Genomic DNA, 20,333 nt, shown 5'->3' with positions numbered 1-20,333 from the left:
GATTTGACGATTTGATCGGGTGATCACATGTTTTTTTCAAGTGTGTCCAGCATTTAACGAACTCGCCAAAGTACTTTGAAATGGACTATACTGTCACATGACATCTCCACTAAATTCAAATCGATTTGGCAAGTCGATAAAAAAGCCTAATGTTTTTAACTATTATAGTGAGAACTGCCAGCTCTTTATCTAATCCCCCATAATGTATCTTTAAAAATAAATACTAGTGGTGTCAGTCATGTAAACATATATATTTTAAAGGGACATATTCAAAATTGATAAAATAATCAAATAAAACCTGAACACAATAACAGCATGTAAAATAGATCAGAATTCTAACATCATAACAGCTATATTTACATTAGAAATATTAATAATAAAAAAACTAAATATATTATACATATATATATCTTAAACTGACATAGAAATATTAATAATAAAAACTAAACATATTATACATATTATAACTTAAACTGACATAGGTCGATCATATTTGGATAAAGCTTCATTAGAATTGTATAGAAAATATAATAATTATACATAAAAAGATTTTTAAAAGTTCTAACATCATAAATATTAGTTATACTGGTTTACTAGAAATATTAATAATAATAGATATGATGACTAATGTTAAATAAAGTGACAGATGTTTAATTTTTTAAAATATAACAATTATACATAAAAGATTAAAGTTCTAACGTCATAAAAATTATACTGGTGTATTAATCATATTAAACATACATTATACAAGAGCTAAATCCGCCTATTGTAGGTCTTTCTTTAGGCCTGGATTCCCTGAAATGTTATATACAGTATTAATTAGATATTTATTAACATGAAAAGAACTTAATCAACTCTCGATGGCATCGGATAACCAAGATTTTAACTATATTAGAACGGTTCGCCATTTAAAAATTTAATTTAAAAATGGGAAAGTGAGGCTAAGTCTTGAATATACCAGTGTCCTGGTTACCACTGCGCACACATCTTGTCAAATCTACAAACAGTGATAACTTGGCTCAGAATGAAGTTATTTGAATGAAATTTTCAATATTCTCATTTTACATTATCTATTTTTGAGCTATTATAGCAATAATGGCCAGCTCGGTCTAAATCTTACTTAATGTACCTTTAATTTAGTCTACAGATCAACAGATAGAGTGAGAGAGAAATGGGGTTTAACATCCACTCGACACAAACTAGGTCATTTCGGGACTAACATATGGTTTAATTTTTTATTTTAATAATTCGCTTGCGCATAGGGGTCTTTAGCAGTGGGAGGAAACCGGAGGACCCGGAGAAATCCCACGAGGTTGTACAACAGGGGAATCGAAACCCTGCCATTTGACTCAATGACAGACCGTATGATACAGCGCGCGCGCTAACCATTCGGCCATCCAACCCCCCCCCCCCTCCAGATCAACAGATACATGACTGATTTAGTCTATAGATTATACAGAAATATGATTAATTTAGTCTACAGATCAATAGATACTTGATTGATTTAGTCTATAGATTATACAGAAATATGATTAATTTAGTCTCACTGTAACTTGGATATCATATAACAAGAATGGTCAGCTCTTTATCTAAATCTTACATAATGTATGTTTAATAATAAAAAACTAGATATAATAATAAAGAACCAGATATAATAATAAAGAACTAGATATAATATCCGTACAAACTGGTAACTAGATATAATATCCATAGTGACAAACATGTCAAGTCTAATATACTTACTGTACACACAGTTCTAAAATCATAAAAATTAGATACCTAGAAATATTAATAATAAGTAACTAGATATAATATCCATAGTGACAAACATGTCAAGTCTAATATACTAACTGTACACACAGTTCTAAAATCATAAAAATTAGATACCTAGAAATATTAATAATAAGTAACTAGATATAATATCCATAGTGACAAACAAGTCAAATATTCTAGTTATACACAAATAATGTTCTAAAATCATAAACATAGTGACAAACAAGTCAAATATTCTACTTATACACAAATACAGTTCTAAAATCATAAACAATAGATACCTAGAAATATTAATAGTAAATAACAAGTCAAAATATCCATATACTTTGAAGTTACATATTGTAAAATATAATAATTACACACAAATAACTAGTCATAATATCCATACACTGTATACTACAGTTCTAAAATTATAAAAATTTGATACCAAGGAATCACAGAAATAACTTGAATATTAAACTAACTAAATTCAGAAATCATTTAAACAACACTTAAAATATAGAAATGTATTTTAAAAATATATTGTACATCATCGATCCTAACTCGGAACCAGCCAGCAGGAAGTTGTTCTTCAAAATATATATCCAGTCCAAGGAATAAATTCTAAAACAGTTGTGATCAAAAACTGTTGAGATCTGTTTCTCAATTAAAACATACTACATCATGGCCATCTGTATATTAATGGGATTATACAAACTCCATCTTGCGTCAAGAGTATTGTTCAGTATTAGGAATCAACTCAAATAATGTTTTTTATAGAGAGAGAGAGAGAGAGAGAGAGAGAGAGAGAGAGAGAGAGAAATGGGGTTTAACGTCCACTGACACAAACTAGGTCATTTCGGGACTAACACATGTTTCAATTTTATTTCAATAATTCACTAGCGTGTAGGGGTCTTTAGCAGTGGGACGAAATCGGAGGACCTGGAGAAAACCCACAAGGTTGGAAGGCAACCCTACTCCTTGTCACATACAACCGGGGAATCAAATCTTCATTAATTAAAAATAAATTAATTAGCACCTAAAAAACATTCATTGGATTCAGATCGTAGATTGGGTAATCGAGTTTAGTTTGTATAGCTACAAATATCCATAAATTAGTTCGAGCGTATATCTATACTTATAGAATTTTATTATTGTGTATAAATTGTATATTTAATTGTATATATCATAAATATTGATCTACATAGCTGTACAATGTTTTCGTAAAAAAACAAACCCATAAAATTTCTTATTAAATCCTACAAAGGTCCAGCAAATGTACGATAATTCTCCAAAGTATCAGTTATCTTGGTGGCTTTGCATAAATTTTTTTTATTAAATCCTACAATTAATGTCCAGCAAACTAAAACATCAGTCTGTGTACGATCATTCCCCAAAGTTTCAGTTATCTTGGTGACTTTGCATAAAAATCATGTTCTTTTTAAAATATGCTCCAAGTGGCCTCCCCAAAATGGAATGTGTTTGAGTAATTGACAATTTTGCACGACGTATGCAGGTTTGCCTCTAACACCGCGGAGGCCACTTGAAGCATATTTTGGAAAGATCATTTCATTGATTAATCCATCACATCATCCAGAATGCGGTTATATAACAATTCTTCCAGATTCTAGTGTAATAAAGACATGTAAAACGACATTTTGAACTATAAAAAACGAAACGAAATAGGATCTGTGTTTTAACCAGATTGTAAAAGTTAAATGTCAGTGTGGATTAAATCATTACAAATTTTATATTGAAAATGAAGATAGGTTGCCAGGCAACGAAACATACGCCCAGAGCAGCTAAGTCGTCCGAGCAGTCAACAGGTGTTGTCACATATTTTTTCTTTTGTCAGTAATGAGAACATTTACAACACATGAAAATCTGATTACGAATAATAACCCATGAAGTAATTATCAGAATACATTAGAATTTGTTTTCGATTGTTTGTCTCGTGACTTTAAACAATTTATATTAACTTTAGCCTCAAGAGCAACCACAAGATTTTTCAAAGTGATCAAGGGCCATAACTTTCACAGTAATTATCGGAAATCGCTGCAAATCGATAGGATTCTTCATCTCATGAACTTAAACACTGTGTATAAATTTAAAGTCGATCGGACGAACGTATGGACGGCAGCGACGACAATTTACAACCAATTTCAAAGTGGGTGTATAAAAATGTTGCATCAAGCCATTGAGTATATATATAAAGTAAATCCATAAAGTTGAGTTATTTTGAACGTTAATAACTATTATAAAATACATACATTATAAAGTAAATACGTCTCACTGTTAAATAAGACTGGTTGAGCAAAACAAAATGTGCGAAGGATCGTTGAATTGGAAGAATAGTAGGAGGTATATGGTACGTAGTATAAAATCATTAAGGAATAACATAATACAGACGTGTCCATTCAAAAGTTGTAACATTGCCTTGTTTTAACCATAGACTGGCAAGATATTTTCGAATTTTTACAATTTATAAACCAATTGTTCAGGGCTTTTAAAATAAAAAAACTACAAATTTTGAATTATATTCACCGTGTTTTCTTTCATATACTTTCAAGACACAGATTAAATGGAATTTAAATATACTGACATGTCGATTTCTCATCAAGTCAATTTCATCGTTAATCAATCAAAATTCACTGACAGTGAAATGAAAGGAGGTGAGTTGGGGTGTCTCCCTATCTCAATCCCACAGACTTAAAAAAAATTATACATTAAGTATATAAATTTGTTTAAAGTCAGCCATATCTGAGTGTCATGGGTCAATTTTTCCCGATGTCTGTTTGTTCAATATCACTTATTACACTTGTAATTTTTCGAAAAAGTTTGAGGCTCATAACCAAAGTGCTTTTCAGTTCTTCCAGATCTATGTTTATATTTTTAAATTTTTAAATTTGAAAACTTTAAAATATGGAGGAGGTAATAACTTTGAGAAGATCAGCCACATTTTTTTTTTTTTTTTTTTTTTTTCGCAATCCTTTTTTTCCCAAAGAAGTATGATTTTTAATTTTAATTGATGCATGGGCTAAATAATGACGCAATAAATATTAGGCTTTCATGCCCCCCCCCCCCCATGATTTTGTTCCTTTGTGATCCTAAAGAACAGAAATTCAAATTAGCCTGGCCTAAATATCGTACTAACGTAGTCGTGTACAAGAACATTTACTGCATAAAATTCAAAAATAAATAATATGTTATTCAATTTCAATACAAGTCAGTTTTTTTTTTATTCCAAAAGCTGAACAATTTAAACAGGAAGATCATACAAAATAGAGAGGAAAGTTCTCAAAAGAGACGATAAAAAATTGTAAAAAAAGCATCACATTAGTAAACAATGAAGCCAGTTAATACATATAATAGTTGGAATAAGGCAAATTTTCACAAAACAGTATGTTATTACATTTATAACATGCAAATATTACAATGTATATTAAAACATACAATATTGGAATACATCATTACACAGTGAAACCTGACTTGAACAACACTTCCACTGTCAAATATTACAATGTATAGTAAAACATACAATATCAGAATACATCATTACACAGTGAAACCTGACTTGAACAACACTACCACTGCCAAATATTACAATATATTAAAACACCGGACCCGAGTTTATAAAGCATTCTCAGATTTCAGTTACAAATTTACTCAACTTTCAATCACTGTTTATGAGAAATATCTTTGTTCCAGACACATAAAACTTTGCACATACTTCAATATTGATGTATTTGATATATTTAAAGCAACAAATTTTTTATTAAGGGCTATATTTGAGTTAAAATAAGGCGAACAATTTTGAGTAAATTCTTAAATTAAGTCAGAGAATGCATTATGAAATTGGGCCCGGAATACAATACAGAATGAAACCTGACTGAAACAACATTTCCACTGTCAATAAATTCTATTCCAATATCCATATTTTTAACTCAAATGAATTAGTTCTGTTCAGATTCCGATCTGTTATTCACCATTGGCAATTAAATCTACATCCTGTCAATCAGACTGACTGAATGGATTAGTTAATAATGGAAAGATACCAGATTGTAGAATTTAGATTTGCTTTGAAGTCTGATTCTAAAAGACAACTGTCCTATATTCTATCTCAAGGAATAATGCAATCAATATTTCTACCTCAATGGATAATGTTATCTTGAAACCTCAGTGGGATAGTGCTATCTTCATTGGATAATCCTACCCAAATGAAATAATTCTATCTCAATGGATAATGTTATCTTGAAACCTCAGTGGGGTAGTGCTATCTCCATGGGATAATCCTACCTATTTCTACCTCAATGGATAATGTTATCTTGAAACCTCAGTGGGATAGTGCTATCTTCATGGGATAATCCTACCCAAATGAAATAATTCTATCTCAATGAATAATGTTATCTTGAAACCTCTGTGGGATAATTTTCACCCAAATGAGATAATTCTATCTCAATGGATAATGTTATCTTCAAACCACTGTGGGATGTCCATTGGATAATCCTACCTCAATGAGATAACTTTATCTCAATGGATAATGTTATCTTCCAAAGATAATTCTACGTAAGTGCCATAACTCTACACAAATGAGACAATTCTACCTACCAGGTAAGTGGGATAGTTTTATCTCAATGGGATAAAACTATGTCAGTGGAATAATGCTACAACGATCGTAAATATAATTCTATCTAAGTTGTTTAGTTCCATATCAGTGAGATAATGCTATTTTCGTGAGAAAATTCTAATCTAGCAGGATAATAATATTTCCGAGGGACCCTAATAGCATTCCAGTTTGACTTTACTTAGCAATGAATAACTTTTTTTCGACAAATTGAGCTTCTTGTTTGGTAATGGAAATGATATGAAATGGGGTTTAACGTCCTACTGGTCTGCTCCGACTGGGCTAATGAAGACGGGCATACGCCATACAGTGTGCTATGAGGGAAATTTTGTCCGGGCAGTGTCGCTACGACCTACTCTTATATCGAATTCCAACTGTCAAGGGATCTTTTATGCGCATGCCAATATGTACACAGGTCCTCGGTTTTCCGTCCCATCCGAATGACTAGACAGCTGTCCTTGTCCGGGCAGTTTTGGTAATGGAATTGTTGTTAGCTTACAGGTTTCACTGATAAAAGAAGATGTGAATAATTATAGTAACAGTATTCACTGAAAGACGCCCACCTCCCGATTCTTGTATCACTGGTCTCATTATTCACCGTATATATTTTTGTTAAGATCACACAGCTGTTTCAGAAAGCCAGAGTTCGGGAAGATTTCCCGACGATGTCTTACATGCTTTACAGCATGCATGAGATCCATCCCTTTCTTTGCCATTAAATAAGCAATAACAATCGTTGAAGATCGACTGACTCCCATCTGACAATGTATATACAGTTTAGTTGTCTCTGAAACAAAAAAAGAAAGCAGAAGAGTTATAAAAAAATTATTATGGACAATGAATTATTTATTAGTATGAGCAAGAAAATTACACCACTAGACAAAAAAAACCCCTGGAAACCCTGAACACAGACTAATAGACATTGCAAGTATTAAAAAAACGAAACGAAATATAGATCTGTATTTATGATGGGCTTCTGATATCCAATATATAAGAAAAAATAAACATTTTACCATTGGTACACGAATCGTGCACCATAATGCGTTTCAGTGCCATTTGTAACAAGGCTAGACTTATTCCAAAAGTCATGTCAAATGGTGACGCCATATTCTTATCTGGAGAGCCTGTGCAATAAATACTACCGATGTAGACTGGAATAACTAGACGCCATTGGAATGCCATTCGATTAAGACTTATGGCATATTTCGCCGAACATAACTGATTTGAAATTAAAGTGAAAATGGAAACAATTGAATGTAAATCAGTTTGTATACATTCATATTACATTATTATATGCGTTACGACCCATTTGTGTCAATTTCTAGGTCCCAAATATTAGTGATTTTGCTCCTTTAAATGTTGAAGCTATTTGATTTGTATTCTTTGTCAAGAAAAATCAATGAGAACGTCATCTAAATAACACACTAAAATGAATAAGCACATCCAAAATGTGTCAAAACAATGAATAAATTGACAATAAAACTATTACAGGATAAAACATTAGAAACGCCAAATGGAAGGTCGCGTCACATGTCATACAAGCGGCTTTTGACCTTCTAACATCAAACATTGATTAACCAATCAGCATAGATGTTTCCAGTGGTTTACCCACAGTTCTGTGCACCTCACCCCAAAAACTCGCCATAACAGAACGTTTCATTGGCTAATCCCTCACATCATCCAGAACGTTAGTTATATAACGACTCTCCCAGATCCTTGTGTAGTAAAGACAAGTAAAACGAAATTTTGAACTATAAAAACGAAACGAAATAGGATCTGTGTTTTAATCTGATTGGATCCCTTGAAAACTACAAAGCCAGTTTCAATTATAATTGATGGAAAAAATATTTGAGTGGTTTAGACAGTAACATATTTTTTAATTATATAATTTTCAAATAAATTTAAGTTTGTATTTACATGTAGTGCTGTATATTGCGACCAAAAATCGCAATATTTTGCGATACTTGACCAAAAATATTGCAATATATTGCGATACTTGACAAAGAGTATTTCAAAATGTTTCATTATTAAAAGTTACAATTTCATATTTTTAAGTTATATTTTTAAAATGTATTACAACAAAGCCCTAAAATAGATGGTATCTATAAACAGTCCTACCTTGTTAAAGAGTGATCCTATTAATGCTATAATTCACTATTGCCAGTTGAGAAATTGGCAAAAATATCATTTTCAATTTCAAATTCAAACGTTTGAAGATAGCTATTCCATGGTGGGGAATAGGAAAACAAGGGAGGTAATTGGGAGGTAATTGTGTTATTATTTCCGGTGTGAGATTTTTAAGTGTGAGAAAGATAACCTATGATCGTATAATAGTGAATTGACAACCTATTGAGCAAAAGACATAGAAATAATTATGTTTTGACTTTCTTAGAAAATATGAAATTGTAACTTTAACCAGTTCTATCACATATATGTAATAATGGCTGACACCAATATTGTCCTTTAAGTATGCACAGTATGTTTAAATGTTGAATATATTTGATTCGTGTCCCTTGCCGAGAAAAATCAATGAGCACAATTAGCATAACATACTAAAAATCAGTAAACACGTCCAAAATGCCTCAAAACAATGAATAAATTGACGATAAAACAATTATAGGATAAAATATTAGAGAAGCCAAATGGAATCTGATTTTATTTAACATAGTTTAAGTAACACAATTTTCGCGTATTTTATCCACAGCGTTTTAGATCAATTGGATTACGGTATAGCTAGCTAGTCTGTCCTCATAAATCTTCTGAATATTCTAGAGCTTTTTGTCTCTTGTGTTACATATATCACTTTTGGAATTTCCTCCGTATATCATATCATCCATTATGTTTAAATTACAATACTTATAGTTTACAATTACATCCTACAAATGGATGGCCAAATGGTTTGCGCGTGCACGTTGTATCATTAGGTCAGTCATTGTGTCGACTGATGTGGTTTCAATTCCTAGGGGATGGGAGGTGGATGGCCGAATGGTTAGCGCGTGCGTGTTGTATCAAAGTTTGTCACTGAGTCAACTGGCATGGTTTCCATTCCCCCGTTATACATTGTATGTGACAAGGAGTAGGGTCGTCTGTCCAACCTTGTTGGTTTTCTCCGGGTCCTCTGGTTTCCTTCCACTGCTAAATGACCATATGTTAGTCCCAAAATGACCTAGTTTGTGTCGAGTGGACGTTACTTTCGCTCTCTCTTGCTACAAAAGGTATACATCCAGGCCAGGAAATATCAGTTTTAGATGTACCTGACAAAATGTCAGGCACTGATGAAATAGTAACTGACATTTTCATCTTATTGCCGGACAAGTATTAATAATATCAATAAAAAAGACAAATCAGTACCGGACAAAATGAAAGGCTCCAGAGGTTTCATTTATGATAAAACCTAAATCTGTGCCTGACATTGTGACAGGTGCCTTAATTCCAGAAAGCTTTGTCAGCATAATCTTGAAGCTCTGAACAATACATATAAATTCAATAATTGAACCAAATCTGTCGATGACCATTATTCCTTATTACAATGTCCAGAGTCTAGACATATACTTATTAATGGTGAAAGATTTGTCGTCCCTTAAGTAATCGTGTTATCTACGATTCAGAATCAGCTGGATTCAGAATCAGCTGGGTTCCATCTTCAACTAATTATATTACATAGTGTCAACTAAACCTTACTGTGTAATACTTTGGTCCTTGCGACCATAGTGTATCTTTAATGATTGGTTAACACTTTCTATAGAGTCAAATCGCACATAATAATGAAAGTGGATGACATGTTTACATATAAAAAAACAGTGATATAACCATTGTCAAAATATCCATCAAATTCTATCTGTTGATGACATGTGTTTGATAGACCAAAAAAGGTAATGTTCTCCTCCCTGGTCTTGGGGGAATGGGGATATTTATTCCATATTTGGGAAAGAAATTACGTACAGAAATAAGGGGTATTGAACGAAATTGATCAGAGCTCACTCAGATATTCCTAGCAGCTATCATCTATGCTTTATTGAGAACAAGGGACTTTCGAAGTCAACCAGTTTAACAATAAAGTTGTAGAAACCAACTAACCTGTAGTTTTATTTATGATCACAAAGGAAACACAACAATGAAGTCAGATATTACTACACTTGATGCTCAAATGAAACCCTTGATGAGAATCTTAATATAAAATGAAATGAAATGGGATTTAACGTCCTACTGTTCTGCTCCTATACTGGGCTAATGAAGACGGGCATACGCCATACAGTGTGCTATGAGGGAAATTTTGCCCAGGCAGCGGCACTATCGCCTACTCTTATATCGAATTACAACTGCCAAGGGAACTTTTACGTGCATTCCAATGTATACACGGGACCTCGGTTTTTCGTCTCATCCGAAGGACTAGACAGCTGTCCTTGTCAGGCCCTTCGTTCTGCACCACTGACAAGGGGAAACCACATCGGAAACAGTGAGTAAGGCAATCAGCATCTCTCTGGTTTGATCACGGTGTTGACCGACAAAGTTGTTCATAGCTTTCCCTTGTCAACAGTGCAGGACAAGGATTAGGGTTTGAATTCATAATAAGAGTAGGTCGTAGCCCCAGTGGACCCAGAGATAACCTATGAGGTTGAACAGGCGACCCTACTCCTTGTCACATTCAAGCAGGGAATCGAAACAACACCACTTGACTCAATGACAGACCTGATGATGCAACGTGCACGCGTTAATCATTGCCACCACCACAACAAACCAATTACATATCGCTATCAGATGGATTACTTATCTCAATGGTGAAACCTGTTAAACACCACCTGATAACAGACAAAAAGACCTTATATAAAGGGCTGGAGCATGTGAATATTGGTGATGGTACAAAATGCATACTCTCACGTGTTGACCATTCGCCTCACCCCTGCCATTTAAGTGAACTTGTTCTCATAGCACATCTTCATTTTCAGAACAGAGTGAGAGAGAGAGAGAGAGAGAGAGAGAGAGAGAGAGAGAGAGAGAGAGAAATGGGGTTTAACGTCCACTCGACACAAACTAGGTCATTTCGGGACTAACATATGGTTTAATTTTATTTCAATAATTCGCTTGGGCGTAGGGGTCTTTAGCAGTGGGAGGAAACCGGAAGACCCGGAGAAAACCCACGAGGTTGGACAAACGACCCTACTCCTTGTCACGTACCAGAACAGTAGAACATTAAACTCCATTTTATTTCATTTGGTTATACCATTGACAGAGGAAACCAAATGTTGTAAAATTTTTAATTCATAATACCTCAGTAAATACTTAATGAAACTGAACCACATTTGGACTTATATTTCTTTTATGCTAGGTTCTCATAATCACAGGGGCCACGGTGGCTAAGTGGGTAAGACGCTGGCTCGCTAGTCTGGAGGTCTGGTGTTCGATCCCTGCATTGGCCGAGAAAGTTCATCCAGATTTTCCATTGTGGTTTGTTTCCCTTGTCAGTGATGCAGGACGGAGGGCCTGACAAGGACAGCTGTCTAGTCTTTCGGATGGGACAAAAAACCGAGGTCCCGTGAACACATTGGCGTGCACGTAAAAGATCCCTTGGCAGTTGGATTCAATAGAAGAATGGGCCGTTGCGCCGCTGCCTGGGCAAAATTTCTCTCATAGCACACTGTATGGCGTATGCCCGTCTTCATTAGCCCAGATTAGGAGCAGAACAGTAGGACGTTAAACCCCATTTCGTTTCATTTCTCATTATCACGATTCATGGTGCGAATGAAATCATGGTTTTAATCGTGTTGATTGTATCAAAATGTATCATGGACTCAATAGGGACTATCGCATGACAATGGGAATGAGGCATCCGAGATTCAACTTTTTAAACGATTCAAAATCGCTCAAATAACAATCAGTGGCTTTAAGCATTTTGACTTATCAGCATTTTTACTTATTAGCATTTTGAAAATAAAATTATTGCAACCTAAACTTTTTGCGAATCCCCGGTTGTACGTGACAAGGAGTAGGGTAGCCTGTCCATCTTCGTGGGTTTTCTCTGGGTCCTCCAGTTTCCTCCCACTGCTAAAGACCCCTACACGCAAGCGAATTAATGAAATAAATTTAACCATATGTTAGTCCCAAAATGACCTAGTTTGTGTCGAGTGGACGTTAAACCCCATTTCTCTCTCTCTCTTGCGAATTCCATCTGTCAGGGAATGATTACCTGGCTTTCCAACAAAAAAAAATTACCACGATCGATATAACCTTGTCAACATATTCTGCAAGTAACTGCACAAATTTAATGATTTCGTGCCCTTTAAAGAAAAGGCCAAACAGATCACAGATTTACTGATTATCTTGGGTATTACAGTTCAGAGAATATATTATTTTAATATTCCCTGAGGAAATTAAGTCATTCTTCTAACATTAACACCACAGTAAGCTTAATGAAATGTACAAGTTTTATTGTACAGTCACCGCAGTGTTATTCTTGTAACACTGATAAATATTTCAGTGATATATCATGTTTGATTGATTCTTTGTTATATTTATTTTATCAGTTATAAAGACAACAACAAGTATCATGAATAAATAATCAAATATGAAATGAGATCAGGTTTAACGGCCTACTTTTCCGATCCAAACTGGGCTAATGAAGATGGGCATACACCTTACAGTGTGCTATGGAAGAAATTTTACCCGGGCAGCGGCACTATGGCCTACTCTTATATCGAATTCCAACTAATAAGGGATCTTTTACGTGCAACTCAATCTTTACACAGGACCTCGGTTTTTTGTCCCATCTGAATGACTAGACAGCTGTCCTTGTCAGGCCCTCTTTCCTGCACCACTAACAAGGGGAAACCATGTTGGAAAATCCAGATGAACTTTCTCGGCCAATGCAGGGATCGAATATGTGATCTCCCGGATAGCGAGCCAGCATCTTACCCACTTAGCCACCGTGGTTTCCACACTTCTACCATAATAAAGCAACCGACAGAGTGGTGCATTTTCAAATACTATTCTCAAGATTATTATTTTTTTAAAGCTCAAATAACAATATCGATAATATTGTGCTAACTCTATTATTTCTCCAAGATAATTATCAATTTTGTTTGGGTTTGGAAATCGGAAGTCGATCACTCCTTGAAATGAAAACAAAGTCCGTAAAACAATATCCAGAGCTTCTTCCCTCGGTAAGCTAGTTGAATATACATGTACATCTAACATCAGCAGAATCCAGAGTTTCTTCGCTTGGTAGGCTAGTTGAATAAGCCATCACCAATATCCAGAGCTACTTCCTTTGTTAAGCTAGTTGAATAAGCCATCACCAATATCCAGAGCTACTTCCTTTGTTAAGCTAGTTGAATAAGCCATCACCAATATCCAGAGCTACTTCCTTTGGTAAGCTAGTTGAATAAGCCATCACCAATATCCAGAGCTACTTCCCTTGTTAAGCTAGTTGAATAAGCCATCACCAATATCCAGAGCTTCTTCCCTTGTTAAGTTAGTTGAATAAGCCATCACCAATATCCAGAGCTTCTTCCCTTGTTAAGCTAGTTGAATAAGCCATCACCAATATCCAGAGCTACTTCCCTTGTTAAGCTAGTTGAATAAGCCATCACTAATATCCAGAGCTTCTTCCCTTGTTAAGCTAATTGAATAAGCCATCACCAATATCCAGAGCTTCTTCCCTTGTTAAGCTAATTGAATAAGCCATCACCAATATCCAGAGCTTCTTCCCTTGTTAAGCTAATCGAATTAGCCATCACCAATATTCACATGCCCCAAGCTCTTTAAGTTCTTTTTGTCTGTTATCATGTCACGTTTCGCAGGTTTTACAATTGAGATAAGTAAGCCATCTGATATGTTATTAGTTTGTTGTGTGGTTTGTTGATCGATAAAATCACTGCTTGTGTTTTCATCTGTCGCTAACTTCAATAAAGAATTCCCAACACGGTCAACACCTAGGTATCAATTAAGATTATCGTGAACACGAATCTCGGTAATTTTATATCTATTCATTTCTAACGCTTCCCTGATTTATAACATGTGTATATATTGTCATTACAGTTCTATTCAATATCTAGACAAAACATGTTTTTTTCACCAATTACTTCATGCTTCAACAATCCTTTTGACATTAGCGAAATGAGTATGTACGCTGTTACTCACAGACGGCAAGAAATTCAAGCTCTTGCATATACAATTAACATGGCAACATGACTTGATTGAAACACAGAGAGAGACGGCAAGAAATTCAAGCTCTTACATATACAATTAACATGGCAACATGACTTGATTGAAATACAGAGAGAGAGAGAGAGAGAGAGAGAGAGAGAGAGAGAGAGAGAGAGAGAGAGAGAGTTTAATGTAATCTCAACACAAACTAGGTCATTTTGGGACTATTGTATGGTTTACCGTTTTTTTTATTTTAATGGTTAGCTTAATGTCAACTCAACACAAACTAAGTCATTTCGTGACTAACATATGACATATGGTTCATTTTTATTTTAATGATTAGCTTGCGCATAAGGGTACTTGGCACTGGTAGTAGGAGAAAAAATTCAAATTAGTAGCATGCAGTATAAATGAAATGAGGTTTAATGGCAGATCACCACCAACCGGGTAATATTGAACCAAACATTAGTGCTGGGTATTGCCACTGCAGTCACGATACGATACGTATTGCGATTCAGTTGCTACGATACGTTTCTTATCACGATTCATAACCAGGTCAATATTTACCAAGAATTAACAACAGGATAAATGAATAATATCAAAATAAGGGACAAAATAATTTAAGAGTGTTTGTGTACCTATAGATAATGTGTGACATGGATAATTAAAAGTGATAGGTAACCCATGAACCAACAAAAAAAAAAAAAAAAAAAAAAATTGTGAAAAATCTATTCAGCGTTCGCAGGGTTAATTTCTAGCACAGGGGATGTAACTCTTGAAAAGGTCCCAGGACACAGAATATCGGGATTGGGATTGGGTTTGTCTTGTCATGACCCCAATGTTTCACACCAAATTTGAAAATAATCCTTTAACAATCTGGTTAAAACACATCCTTTCGTTTTGATAATTCAAAATTTCGTTTTACTTATTTTTACTACACTTGGATCTGGAAGATCGTGTTCTGCTTGAAATGAGGGATCAGCCAATCAAATGGTCTGTCGAATCGAGTGTTCGACCTTTTTTGCCCGGAACTGTGGGTAATCCACTAGAAACGTCAACGCTGATTGGTTAATCAAATGTCTGACGTCATAGGTCAAAAGTCGGTATTTTGACCGATGACGCGACCTATCGCTTTAACTTGTCAGATCTTCATGTAGTGTAGGCCATCGAAAGTATAAAAAAACGAAACGAAATGAAATATAGATCTGTATTTTAATCAGATTAATCCTTTCAAAACTGTTGTCTTTCAAGATGTAAGGAAAGTGCTGCATGACATTGATTGAATACTGACATATTGATAGAGTTTTATAACTAGGCATTTCAATATGATGCTGGGCATACATATTGATAGATTGATAGAATTTGTCCTCTCCAAACCCTAGTAATCTTTAAGTGGATTGTAATCATGAGGGGGGGGGGGGGATGGCCGAATGGTTAGCCCGTGCGCATCGTATCATTAGCTCTGTTAGTCAACTGGCGTGGTTTTGATTCCCCGGTTGTACAACGAGTAGGGTCGGCTGTCTAATCGCGTGGGTTTTCTCCAGGTCCTCCGGTTTTCTCCCCTACACGCAAACGAATTATTGAAATAAAATTGAACCATATGTTAGTCCCGAAATGACCTAGTTTGCGTCGAGTGGACTTAAACTCTCTCTCTCTCTCAAAAGCCAATTAATGATGGACTGACAGACCGTGTGGTAATTAAATACTTATTGAGTGTGACAAGATTGAGCGATGTTATCATCAGCTGTAGTTACCACAAAATCAATCATACAATTACATGGTAAAGGAGCATTAAGTAAGATAAAGAGGCGACAGTTCTCACTATAATAACCAACCTCCTCGTGGGTTTTCTCTGGGTCCTCTGATTTCCTCCCACTGATAAAGACCCAATACACACAAACGAATTATTGAAATAAAATTCAAAAACCGATAACGTAAAGAGATTATGCTGAAAATTTCAGTCAAATTACTTCACTCTGAGCCAAGAAAATACTGTAGCCCCAATTGTCATTTTTAACATTGTTAAACAAAGTCTCAATTATCCATTGTTACTTTAAATCATGAACAAAACAGTTGTTGAATTGCAGATCAGATTCAAATTTATTTAAAATCGGACCCATCAGATGGAATCTCAAGTTATCATGTTAATTAATGTCTAGTTTATATAACATTTCAGGCCTAAAGAAAGACCTGTAATAGGCAGATTTACCTCTTGCATAATGTGAGAGAGAGAGAGAGAAATGGGGTTTAATGTCCACTCGACACAAACTAGGTCATTTTGGGACTAACATATGGTTTATTTTTTTTCAATAATTCGCTTGCGCGTAGGGGTCTTTAGAAGTGGGAGGAAACCGGAGGACCTGGAGAAAACCCACGAGGTTGGACAGGCGACCCTACTCCTTGTCACGTACAACCGGGGATTCGAAACCACACCAGTTGACTCAACTTACATAATGTATGTTGAAAAACAGATCTATAAAACATAAATACTCTCAAAAAGGCTTTTTTTATAGATTAAGTTAGTTTTTGACATTCGGAAGGGAGAAACCGATGACATGTAGGCCTTTTAATCATATCATCGAATACAGCCTATATACCATAGACTATACATATAGACTATCAAATACAACCTATATACAATACACTATACACATAGACTATTAAATACAAGCTATATACCATAGACTATACATATAGACTATTAAATACAAGCTATATACCATACACTATATACAAGCTATATACCATAGACTATACATATAGACTATCAAATACAACCTATATACAATACACTATACACATAGACTATTAAATACAAGCTATATACCATACACTATACATATAGACTATTAAATACAACCTATATACATAGACTATTAAATACAACCTATATACCATACATTATATACATATAGACTATTAAATACAACCTATATACCATACACTATACACATAGACTATTAAATACAGTCTATATACAATACACTATACACAGACTATTAAATACAACCTATATACCATACACTATACACATAGACTATTAAATACAGCCTATATACAATACACTATACACATAGACTATTAAATACAGCCTATATACCATACACTATATACAAGCTATATACCATACACTATACATATAGACTATTAAATACAACCTATATACCCCCCCACTATTAGTATTATATAGATTATCAATAAAAGTTACAAGCGATCAATAATACTAATAGAGCAATATGGCCTGTGGACCTCCTTTAACATCATAAAAGCTGACTTAATTCCATCCAATTCTATCAATACAAAACTCTATGTGAATAATAATTATGTTCACCATATTCTATCATAAAACCCACATAAACAACCACAAAACGTCTGACATGAACTTCAGGAAAAGAAATAAAACGCTGATCTACTATAGCGAAGCACACATAATTGGAAATTTGCTGGTCAATTTTTTTCATGATGTGAAGAAGCCATGGCTCACTAGAACTCAATTCAGATATTTACATTTGGAGGATGCAGATATGTTTTGATTAAAGAAAGAGAGAGAGAGAGAGAGAGAAATGGGGTTTAACGTCCACTCGACACAAACTAGGTCATTTCGGGACTAACATGTGGTTTAATTTTATTTACATAATTCACTTGCGCGTAGGGGTCTTAAGCAGTGGGAGGAAACCGGAGGACCCGGAGAAAACCCACGAGGTTGGACAGGCGACCCTACTCCTTGTCACGTACAACCGGGGATTCGAAACCATGCCAGTCGACTCAATGACAGACTTTATGATACAGCGCGCGCACGCTAACCATTCAGCCATCCAACCCCCCAAAGAAAGAGAGAGAGAGAAAGAGAGAGAGGGAGAGAAAGAGAGAGAGAGAGAGTTTATATTCACTCAACACAAACCAGGTCATTTCGGGAATAACACATGGTTCAACTTTATTTCAATAATTCGCTTGCATGTAGGGGTCTTCGGCAGTGGGAGGAAACAGAGAACCCAGAGAAAACCCACAAGGTTGGACAGGCGACCCTACTCCTTGTCACGTACAACCGGGGAAACAAAGAGAGACATAAACTACGACAAAGATAAAGAGTAATAAAGTATAATTTAAAAATATAATAACACATGATAAAGCAATAAATATTAATAAAACTGCACCACATGTTAGTCCCCAATTGACCTAGTTTGCGTCGAGTGGACGTTAAACTCTCTCTCTCAATGACAGACCTTATAACACTACGCGCACACACTAATTATTCGGCCATCCATCCCTCTGATTTAATTAAGTGTATGGTAATAACTATAAGTGCATTTGTACAAAAATAAAATCTTATCTTATTTTTCAAATTGCCGTAGATTTAATTGGCTGTTTGTTGCAGAGAAGTTAACGGTTATAGTTTTATATCATTCAACAATTAAATCTACGTATGCCTCTTCATGTGAAATGAAATGAAATGAAATGGGGTTTAACGTCCTACTGTTTTGTTCAGAATTGGGCTAATGAAGACGGGAAATTTTGCCCGGACAGGGGCACTACGGCCTACTCTTATATCGAATTCCAACTGTCAAGGGATCTTTTACGTGCACGCCAATGTGTACACGGGACCTCGGTTTTTCGTCTCATCTGAATGACTAGACAGCTGTCCTTGTCAGGCCCTCCGTCCTGCATCACTGACAAGGGGAAACCACGCCAGAAAATCTGGATGAACTTTCTCGGCCAATGCAGGGATCGAACACCCAACCTCCAGGCTAGCGAGCCAGCGCCTTACCCATTTAGCCACCGTGATCCCCAACCTCTTCATGTTAGATTGGCAATAAATAACTTAAACCTTTGACCGTCGGATTGTTTTGAGGTTTCGACTAGGAAAAGCATATACATGTAGTTAAGACAGAGAGAGAGAGAGAAATGGGGTTTAATATCCACTCGACACAAACTAGGTCATTTCGGGACTAACACATGGTTCAATTTTTTTTCAATAGTTCGCTTGCGTGTAGGGGTCTTTAGCAGTAGGAGGAAACCAGAGGACCCGGAGAAAACCCACGAGGTTGAACAGGTGGTCCTACTCCTTGTCACGTACAACTGGGGAATTGAAACCTTGCCAGTTGACTCAATGACAGACCGTATGATACAGCACACACATGCTAACCATTAAATTTTTGGAACGTTCATGAAATCCTCTATTCAGTGGTATAAAATATTTAACATTTTTTGTCATATTTACATATAGGTCATGACCTGAAATGTTCCATATGGCATGTCTGACAGTTTAAGAGTTAATATGTTCCGTTTGATCAAAATGTATGGGACAGACATTTTTATTTTCTAGAAAAACAGCCGCTAATCTTATTTTTCAAATAGTTGTTGGCTATTGGCTACCGAGAAAATAACATTTATAGTTTTATATTACTCAACAATTAAATTTACGAATAACATTTCACCGGGGATGGCCAATAAATAACTTAATAAATTCAATTTGGTAAACCTGTTTTGATCATTTCCATTAAGTTTCCATTAAAGGCTCAATACCACTCTTGTAACTGAATAATATGCCCCAATCTTTATTCTGGTCAACAAATTGTACTATTTTACAATATTCCAATTAATTGATGATACAAATTTGATCTTAACACACCTAATTTAAAAAATTAGAAAAATTCAACTAAATGATTTGAAGAGCCTGACGTAAAGCTTTTCAAATGTGACTTGGATTTAAAAATATTTTTGAACCCTCTGGACAAGTAAAATAGGATGTAATGGATAATTTACACAACAGGTAGGACACTAACCATCTAGTACTTAGAATAAGGCTATTTTTTCA

The sequence above is a fragment of the Patella vulgata genome, chromosome 3, assembly GCF_932274485.2.
Source record: "Patella vulgata chromosome 3, xgPatVulg1.2, whole genome shotgun sequence".
Lineage (NCBI taxonomy): Eukaryota > Metazoa > Mollusca > Gastropoda > Patellidae > Patella > Patella vulgata.
The sequence above is the reverse complement of the archived record's forward strand: the minus strand, read 5'-3'. Positions refer to the sequence as shown.